Raw genomic sequence first — 10,186 nt, forward strand, 5'->3', positions numbered from 1 at the left:
GCTTTGATGCTATTTCAATATATTGACTAAATTTAGGCAAACATTGCATGATTATTATAAATCAAAATCAAGCAATAAACACAACCAAAAAATAAAAGGAAAAAAAATATTGTATCACACAGTTGTTAATTTCAGCCAACAACCATAACAAAAAAGACCTAATTTGTCCATAAAGACCGAACTTTAGAGCTCTACAAAACATCCATACAAATAACACCCATACGCACATGCAAGGAATAATAAATCAATCATTGCTGTAAGCTAACATACTGCAACAGCCAATACAGTTGTTAATTTCACTCCAACCTATTAATTGTCCATAATGACAATGGAACCTCGCAATAACACAACTTAACAATCTTATATAACAGCATAAGCTAATCTTTCTGAACTAGGACATGCATTAGTAACATAACATAGAAAAAAAATACAATCCTAAGCAAACTCAAAACAGAATTACTTAAGTAATTATGGTAAATCTAGCCATAAATGACAATGCTACCCAATAACATAATAGATGAGAAATAAAAAGAAAAGAAATCTTCCTTCAAGTAATTTTCTCCATCATATCCACCAGCAACATAGAGTATGCCATTAATTTCTGCTTAATTTCTTAGATACAACAGAGAGCATATTCCTTTGCATTCTGATCCCAGACTCACATCACATCCTTTGCATTTGAGTTGATAATAAAAATTACTAAATATTATTAGCTTAAAAGCTAATCTACACATGAATGACCACACTCATATATGTTCAAAAACTCTTAGGAAGCTGTATCCTCCCCAGTAATGTTCTCATGAGAGAGAGGGAATGCCAAACATTATTGTTAGAAAGTGCATCATTACATTTATGTGCATTTGATAATATTCTGAAATAATAAATGAGGTCTATGATATATAAAACAATGACTACTGCATGACACTGTTATGTACAACTTTCAATTATTGGCTTTGAGTTTCATTCAGAAAGTAGTATTCAGCATTTTACTGGTTGATGAAGTTAAGCAAAGCAAAGGGGCCATTATTCAGTTCATTGATGAGTTGCACACTCTGGGATCAGAATGTAACAGGGAATTTTTGCTTAATTTCTGCGTAATCTCCCATTTATCAGTCAAAGTTCTTACAAAAAATAAAAATTAAAATTTCAAAAGCAACAAAATACTGAAATGAAAATTAAATTCACATAAAAGAGAAAGATTCAGTAGAAGTTATAAAGATAAACCTCATCTTGACAATTATCAATAATCTTTTTGATCCTCAAGACCTCCCAAACAATCTGACTCTTTTCTTCAATATGATCAGTCAATGCCTCAGCTTCTCCATAGATGTAATTGCTCACTTGGTTGATATTGAATTATCATAGGCTTCTCCATAGCTATAGTAGGTTCAAAAATACCCAAAAATCATAATTTTTTCTAAGAGGAATCTGTCTGCTAATTGTAGGAATACTATGGCAAAGAAATAGTGAAATACAGGGAAGGAAAATAAACTCTCAGGATTCCAGCATTCTTTCTAACGCTTCAAGAATTAATTACCACAGCAATTGAGTAATTGATGAAAGGTTTTGAATATGGATAAACCTAAATTCCTGTAAGCAAATGCCAGATAAGGAAAACTTGAGACATATATAGACAATGCACAATTTAACATCCCAAAAACATGGGAGAATAAGTTCAACATCCAGACCTAAAAGCAGATTAGGGTACAAGTAAATGCAGTCAAATTGTTAATTAGCTAATCATTTTGTTGGCATCCGATCAGTGCATGAAAAATATATCCGTACGAACAAAATAATGGTCTAATTATGGACAAAGTCTAACCATAACTATCACTGACCAAAAATGTAACGCCCCCAAAATAATATCATAAATACAAACCAAAACATTTATTTATAACTGCATACATCAGAGTAAATAGTCCTTTCATTCATAACATTAACAGTACATAAGAGTTTAACATAAACAAATGCCTTATAGGCTTACACCTTTCCAAGTCTTGACTTGGTTACAACAAAAATGAGACTAAATCATACAATTAAAGCCCTAGGCTGCACAAAAAGTGAAACAAAACAAGAAGCTTTGGCTTCCCAAAATCCCTCCAAGCTATTGCCTTGGTGGAGGCATTTCACCAACACCTGAAAATGATTTTTCCCAAATAGGGTGAGCCACAGCCCAGTAAAAATAATCTAACACAACATATGAGATTTAACAAAGATATAAGTGCAAAGTGCATATACAATGCTAAGGATAAAACGTTCACGTTTTTATACAGTCATAAAAATACCAAATTCATATTCTATTTCATTTTCCTTCAATTCATTTCAATACATGAGCTAATTTCATTATTTTTCAATTATCCAAATGAGACTATAATTCAATGGTTCAACAATTTCATAATCAACACATAAACACTTCCAATTGCCATTTTACGGATATTTCATCCGCGGGATCGGCACCCACGTATAAATTTCGAGACTTTCACCCAGGCCACTTCGGCCAACTTAATTATAATGGAGTTCATCCCTTGTCTTCTCCCAAACAGTGGAGTCCATCCCCTTTCTTCTCCCAAATAATCATATATATACAATGTATTTATAACATGATCATATTCAATGATAACCAACCATAGATTAGTTTCAATTTTCCTAATCCTCATGCAATTTCTACAACAATCATAGCTATCCTCCACCGATAGCCCAATACAAGTATTTCTAAACAGATATAAAATCTCAAGACAGATAATTTATTCAAAACTTCTAAAGATGAGACGTATCACTTACTCAATTCCATCATCTATTTCAAAATTTGACTAATTTAATATCTACAATACCAATGTCATTTATTTATACAAAATAAATATCATAATCATTTTTGGGGAAACTCCTCTTTTCCCAAATATCAATCAAGTGCCCAAAATCAATGATTTTGACACCAAACAATATCATTTTCAAGCCCCACAATCATTTGCCCTTCATTCAACCAAAAACCCGTCTTTCCATTTTACAACCAAACCCTAAGTTTGCTCACAATACCCGCAAATCCCACCATTGTTACACGATGACAAATAACTAAGTTAGAAACCATATTAAAATGTAGAAAATCCCTACCTCAAGTCTAGAAGATCAATGGAGTAAGCATGAAACTTCAATGACGTCGAAACCAAAATCCAATCAGATCAAAATGGTGCTTTCAAGATGCTATACCCTTTTTCGAGAGACACTAGGGTGAAGAGATCAAATGATCTAGGTCAAAATGTAGAGAGAGAGAGAGAGAGAGTATTTTAGAGTGAGAGTCAAGATCTAGGTTTTTAGAAAGTTTTAGAGAGAGAGAAGAATGAAAAAGTGATATAGAATGTCACTTTCGCGATCTGATATATGCACAGTCTGCTCGAGTGAAAGAGTTGACACTCGAGCGTTAGATACAATAAGTTGACCCACTTGAGCGTAGAATACACACCTCTAGTATTTTTTACAAACGACAAGCCAACCGCTCGAGCTCAAGAAAGGGTGCTCGAGCGCCCACTCGTTCGAGCGTAGGAAACGTCGCTCAAGCGTGAAAAACACCCCTCCAGTACTTTTGTAGACGTGCAAAGTACTGAGAGTTTGAAAATTCTGCTCCAGCGCAAGAAAGGCCGCTCGAGCGGAGGACCAAAATTTAAATAGCCCGCTCGAGCGCAAGAACAAAAATCTAAGCAACAAGGTTTGGAAAAACAAGCAACCAACCTGTTCCAAACGCACAACTACAACTCAATAACCAAAATAGAGGAGAGACAAGAGAGACAAGATATGAATCACCATTCAAAACCTTATAAACCTGAGTCCTAAATACAACAAGTGACAAGTTAAAACTGAAACCACTATAACCTCCCCCCCTTAAGGAATTTCATCCTCGAAATTTTAAATCTATTTCAAGTCAAGTTCAACATCATTAATAAACCATTCACCACAACTTTAATCTAACAATTTCAACGCCATGACTCGCTTTCCGGTCATCCTTTCTCATCGACTCGATACACAAGTCCCATTTTAAAATGAAATTTATAATTTCCCAAAACATTCACAATGTTCAATCAAAATCCAAGTTTTCAAAATTTACACAGCATGTATAATGCTTCCAAAATAATACAACACTCTCAATATTCCATAGTCTCAAAACATGTACAATGTTTATATAAAACCCATGTTTCCGAAATGCCCATAACATATACAATGTCATACTTAGCCTGCGTTTTCAAAACATCTTCAACACATACAATGTTCTTTACATTTCAAGCTCATAATGAAAATCTCAATATAAAATTTAAACATCAACAAATAAGTTCGGATATTTCTTTCGGACTTCCAGCTCACGTTCCCAAGTTGCTTCCTGAACTCCGTGATTTTTTCACAATACCTTAACCAAAGGAATCATCTTGTCTCGCAAAACTTGGTCCCACGTATCCAAGATCCTTACCAGTCTCTCCTCATATGAGGCATCCTCATCTACCTCCAAGCCGGTCCAATCCAACACGTGTGATGGATCCTGCTCATACTTCTGAAGCATACTAATATGAAACACGTTGTGCACTCCAGAAAGTTCTGGTGGTAATGCCAAACGATACACAACCTCCTTAATTCGCTCAAGGATCTCAAAGGGGCCAATAAACCGAGGGAATAACTTCCCACTTTTCTGAAATCTCATCAAACCCTGCCTAGGTGATATTTTCAAGAACCAACTTCAGACCTAACACAGGTGCATCACCCACCTCGGCCTAACACACTAGAGATCTACACGGTCGACCATACAAGGCCTCAAACAATGCCTTGCCAATACTCGATTGTAAGCTATTATTATAGGCAAACTCTAGTAAGGGCAAGTGCCTCTCCCACGACCCCTTAAAATCAAGGACACAGCCTCGAAGCATATCCTCAAGGATCTGAATGGTACGCTCAGACTACCCGTCAGTCTGAGGATGATACGTTATACTAAAGGTCAATCTAGTGCCCAAGGCACTCTGTAAACTCCGCCACAGCCAGCTGTGAAACGCGGAACCCTGTGCAACCTCACTATGTCCCTGATATACAAGTTGGCAAGATAGTCTACCAAATCACTCACGCGCATAGGTATGAAGTGCACTGACTTGGTTAACTGGTCAACTACCACCCAAATGGCATCACTACCCCGTTGAGTCCTCGAAAGGCCCACAACAAAATCCATCGTGACATGCTCCCATTTCCACTCGGCTATAGGCAAGGGTTGTAACAAACCTGTTGGCCTTTGATGCTCGGCCTTCACTTGCTGACAAGTGAGGCATTTCGATACAAAGACAGCTACATCCCTCTTCATACCTCTCCACCAAAACTGGCGACTAAGGTCGTGATACATCTTTCTGCCTCCCGGATGCACTACAAGGCGTGAATGGTGAAACTATCGGAGTACCTTCTCTCGGCAAGACTCCGCCACGAACAAACGGTCACGGTATCTCACACTTTGGTCGGGATACACATTCCAACCCCTCTCCACTTTCCCATTGGAAATCTTCTCCTTGAGGGTTTCGACTTCAAGGTCACTCTCCTGAGCTTCTAACACTCGGTTCACAAGTGTAGGTTAGGCAACTACTGTAAACAAGGCCGGAGATTCAATAGACTCACCAAGATGCAGGTCAAACTCCCCAAGAGCACCAAACATCTCCCATTTCTAAATGGCAATACAAGCCACACTGCTAATTGATTTCCTACTCAAGGCTTCGGCCACAACATTGGCCTTTCCCAGATGATAATGCAACTCAAAATCGTAATCCTCTATGAATTACATCTACCTCCTCTATCTCAAATTCAAGTCTTTCTTTGTAAACAGATACTTCAGACTCTTATGATTGAAAAACACTTCGAATTTCTCACCATACAGATAATGCCTCCAAATTTTCAAGGCCAATATCACCGCTGCTAATTCTAGATCATGCGTAGGGTAGTTCCTCTCATGTGTTTTCAACTATCACGAGCCATAGGCTACTACTTTTCCCTCTTGCATCAAAACACAACCCAAACCTTCCCATGAGGCGCCACAATAAACTGAGTAACCCAAACCCCTCTCCAGAATAATCAAGACTGGAGCAGTAGTCAATCTAACTTTTAGTTCTTGGAGTGATTTCTCGCTGGTATTACTCCACACAAACTTAACTCATTTCCTCGTTAATCTAGTCAAATGTGAGGCTAATCTAGAAAAATCCTTCACAAATAGACGGTAATACCCGGCCAACCCCAAGAAACTACAGATCTCAAAAGTATTCTTAGGTTGTTCCCAATCTTGAACTGTCTCTATCTTGGATGAATCTACAGTCACCCCTTTCCCAGACATTACATAACCTAGGAATTTAACATCTTTTAGCCAAAACTCACACTTCCCAAATTTAGCATATAGCTTATGGGCTCTAAGCAACTCAAGCATTACTCGTAAGTGTTTCGTCGTGTTCCTCCTTAGAGGGCGAATAAATCAAGATGTCGTCCACAAAGACAACCACAAAGCGGTCTAGAAACTTACAGAAGATCCGATTCATCAAATCCATAAACACTGCTAGAGCATTAGTTAGCCCAAAAGGCATCACTAGGAACTCGTAATGGCCATACCGCATACGGAATGCTGTTTTCGGAATATCCTCCTCCCTTACCCTCAACTGATGATAACCCGACTTCAAGTCTATCTTAGAGAAACAACAAGATCCCTTTAATTGGTAAAACAGATCATCTATACGAGGCATTGGATACTTGTTCTTAACAGTAACCTGGTTCAACTTTCGGTAATTGATGCAAAGTTGCCAGGTTCCATTTTTCTTTTTAGCAAAGAGAGTCAGCGTTTCCCAAGGTGATGTACTAGGGTGGATAAAACCCTTTTCTAACAATTCCTAGAGTTGAACCTTCAACTCACTCAACTCAGCAGGTGCAAACCGATATGGTGCCATAGAAATCAGTGTCATGCCAGGTACTAAATCAATAGAGAACTTAATCTCTCGATAAGGTGGTAAGCTAGTAAGATCCTCGAGAAAGACATCTGGGTATTCATAAACCACCCTTGGCAACTTTACCCGGATTTCCACATACTCACTACTCAAGAAGCTAGCAAGAAGACAACTAAGTTCACTCTGCCTACACGGATCGTACAACGGTGATAAGACTCTATCCACCTGGTTCCCCAAGAAATAAAAGCAATAACCGCTCAAGGTACATAAAGTAACCCTCTAGCGGTAGCAATCTATAACAGCCTGGTATGATGATAACCAGTCCATACCCAAAATAACATCAAAACTAGACATGTCAAGCAAGACAAATGCAAAAGGTAATCGATGACCAGCAACCTCGATGTCACAACCTCGACGTCCTTGTTTCAAGATAACCTCACCACCAATTGGTGACTCTACACAAATAGAAGATGCTAATTGTGGCAACTCTAACCCCAAAACCGATACAAATGTAGACGAAATAAAAGAATGGGATGCATCTGTATCAATCAACACATTAGCAATCGAATTGCAAAACAAGAATGTATCTCTCCCTACAGAAGGAGTAGGTACAAGATCTGGCGCTGTGACAGCATACACACGCCCCGTAGGCCTCTACTCAACCTGCTCACCCCTCAAAGCATAAGTCTGATGCACCGACTGAGCCAAAGAGGCTCCCTGATTGGCCCTCAAGACTTGTGCTGACTGTGCAGGCTGGTGACTCTGAGTCTGCCTCGAACTAGATGCACCAGATGTGTCATCTAACTGTGGGCAAAACCTCTTTAGGTACCCCGCCTACCCACACTGACAACAAGTGGGTAGCTTCCCTCTCCCTTGGTTATAGACACCCTATTTTTTACAGCACTTAAGACTTGGGCGCCACTGATAGTTTACTTGGTAATGAAAGTTGTGCAGTGTAAGGGTTTGATTTCTTCGGCAATGAGAGAGCCAATTCCCAACTTCATACCCCTTTTGGACCAAAACGATCTTGATCAAAAGATTTTAGACCTTGAAACCCTCTCTTTCAAAATAGTTTCTGAAAATGTTCCTACGATGTTCCGACGCTTGCATTTTGTTAAATGTCACGCTTTTCGGTAACCGAGCAAGGACAAAGTAGAAATGAATGAAAGAGAGATGAACTCTTTGAAAAATCTTTCAAAACACCTTACTTAGGGGTTTGGAGTTGAAGAAAAGAGGAGAGGAGAGAAGAAAACTAGTTTGGGAGAAGTTCGGCATGAATTCGGGAAGGATCGAAACTGAGCGGCTTCACTAAAAGGAGCATAACTTTTTGCAAAGTTGAAATTTTGATGTGAGGATGCCACCATTGGAAATCTTACTTCTTGGGCTTCAATTTGGACACAAGAATGACCTGAAAATGAGTCCAGATGAAGGAGATATGCCCATTTGAAGTTTGACCTGCAGAGCAGATTTTTGTTGTCGGCCACAGGGGTGGCCGGTCGGCCAGTTGAAGTAGTTGACCGGCCAGTTAAGTGGCTGGTCAGCCAGTTGAAGTAGTTGACCAGCCACTTTTTTTAAAAACTCAAATATTTTGCAGATCTTTCTTCTCCAGCTGTTACACACTGCTCTAGATATTTCCAAATCAGATATTTCAACCAAGGCTCATGTTTTTGCTATATATTGAAGCCATATCTCTCATTTGAGGAGGTTAACAAGTTTGGGAGCTTCTCACACTAGAATCCCTCTCTCTCTACAAATTCTCAGAGCTGAGAATTCTCTCTCTTTCTAGAATTCTCTCTCTCTCTCTCTCTCCCTCTCTCTATATTGTGCTATATTGTGCTTGAAAGTGGTTTTTCTTCACATATTTGCATACAACCCCTTAACCAAACACCCTTATCTTGGAGCTGAGGTTTCTTAAGGCTTGTTTGGAGTTCTTTAAAGTTGGTTTTGGCTCAGAAAGTTGCCATCTTGCTGCTGTACATCAAGGGTGAGCATCTCCCTCTTTTAAGCTTATTTTTGTACACAATCTTGGCCACCTTTGCATGGTGATTTTGGTCTAGTTGTCAACTACAAAAACCTCTATTTTTAAGTGTTTAAAATGATGGTTTGGGGCCTCTTTGAAGTTAGGGGTGGTTCACCCTCCTTTGTTGCTTATTTGCTAAGTGTTGAGCCATCTTTTAAAGCATTTCAAACAACCTTTTGTTGTCCCTTTAACCACTGAATTCCAGAGGAATTTTAGTGGTAGAAAACTTGTTTTGAGGTCTCAAATAGGAGGGGGTGGCTTCCCCTCCTTGTCTCTCCATGCTATGCCTAGTTAGCCTTGCAAAGTAGCATGTTTTTGCGACTTGTCTTAGCTTAGTTTGAGCATGTTTTGGGCTTTATTTTAACATGTTTTGGCTCTGTTTGTGGCTGGCTTGGCCACTTCTTGCATGCTTCTTACACTTGTAGTGCAATCATGCTTACTAGCTTTATATACTTGATGTTTTGACCTTTCATTCTAACTTGTCTTGGCCATTCTCCAGCATGATTTTGGTCTTAATTTAGCATGCATAAGCTCTGTTTGGAATGATCTTGGCCCTTTGGGGCTTGCCTTGTATGGCCATAGTGTAATGGCCTTTACTAGCCTTGTGTTTCAAGGCCCCCTAGCATGCTTTGTTTGTGATGTTTGCATGATATGGCATCATTTAATATGTGATTTCAGAGCATATATCACTATCATACTCTCATATGTATCACTCTTTCAATGCTTTTGAGAAGTTAAGCCTCATGCCTTGTTTGTGAGCCAATACATGAGCATATCTCTCTTGCCATCTATGCTGCAAGTCTAGCATGTTTTTGCTACTGTTTTGACCTAGCTTAGGTTTGTTTTGAGTGGTTAAAGTCATTTGAGCATTGCTTAGTATGGTTGTAGTGTAAAGGACCTTGACTAGCTTTGAGTTTTGAGGCCTTTAACATGTTGTGCATGTGATGTTTGCATGGTATGGCACCATTTAGCATGAAATTTCAGTGCATATAGTGTAGTCACACTCTCATATACTTCTCTTCTCCATAGCTTTTGAGGGTTGTGTATTATGCCTTGCTTATAGGCCAACATGTGTGCATGTTCTTCTCATATTTTGAGCTTCCATTTCAGCATGTTTAGACCATTATTTTGGCATGATTGAGCTCTATCCAGGGCTGGTTTGGACATTTGTGCTATGTATTGCATGCCTCTTGTATATTGCTCTTTGCTGGCTTTGATGTTTTTGGTCCTC

The sequence above is a fragment of the Camellia sinensis genome, chromosome 11 (assembly GCF_055761805.1).
Source record: "Camellia sinensis isolate YWXY chromosome 11, ASM5576180v1, whole genome shotgun sequence".
Classification (NCBI taxonomy): domain Eukaryota; kingdom Viridiplantae; phylum Streptophyta; class Magnoliopsida; order Ericales; family Theaceae; genus Camellia; species Camellia sinensis.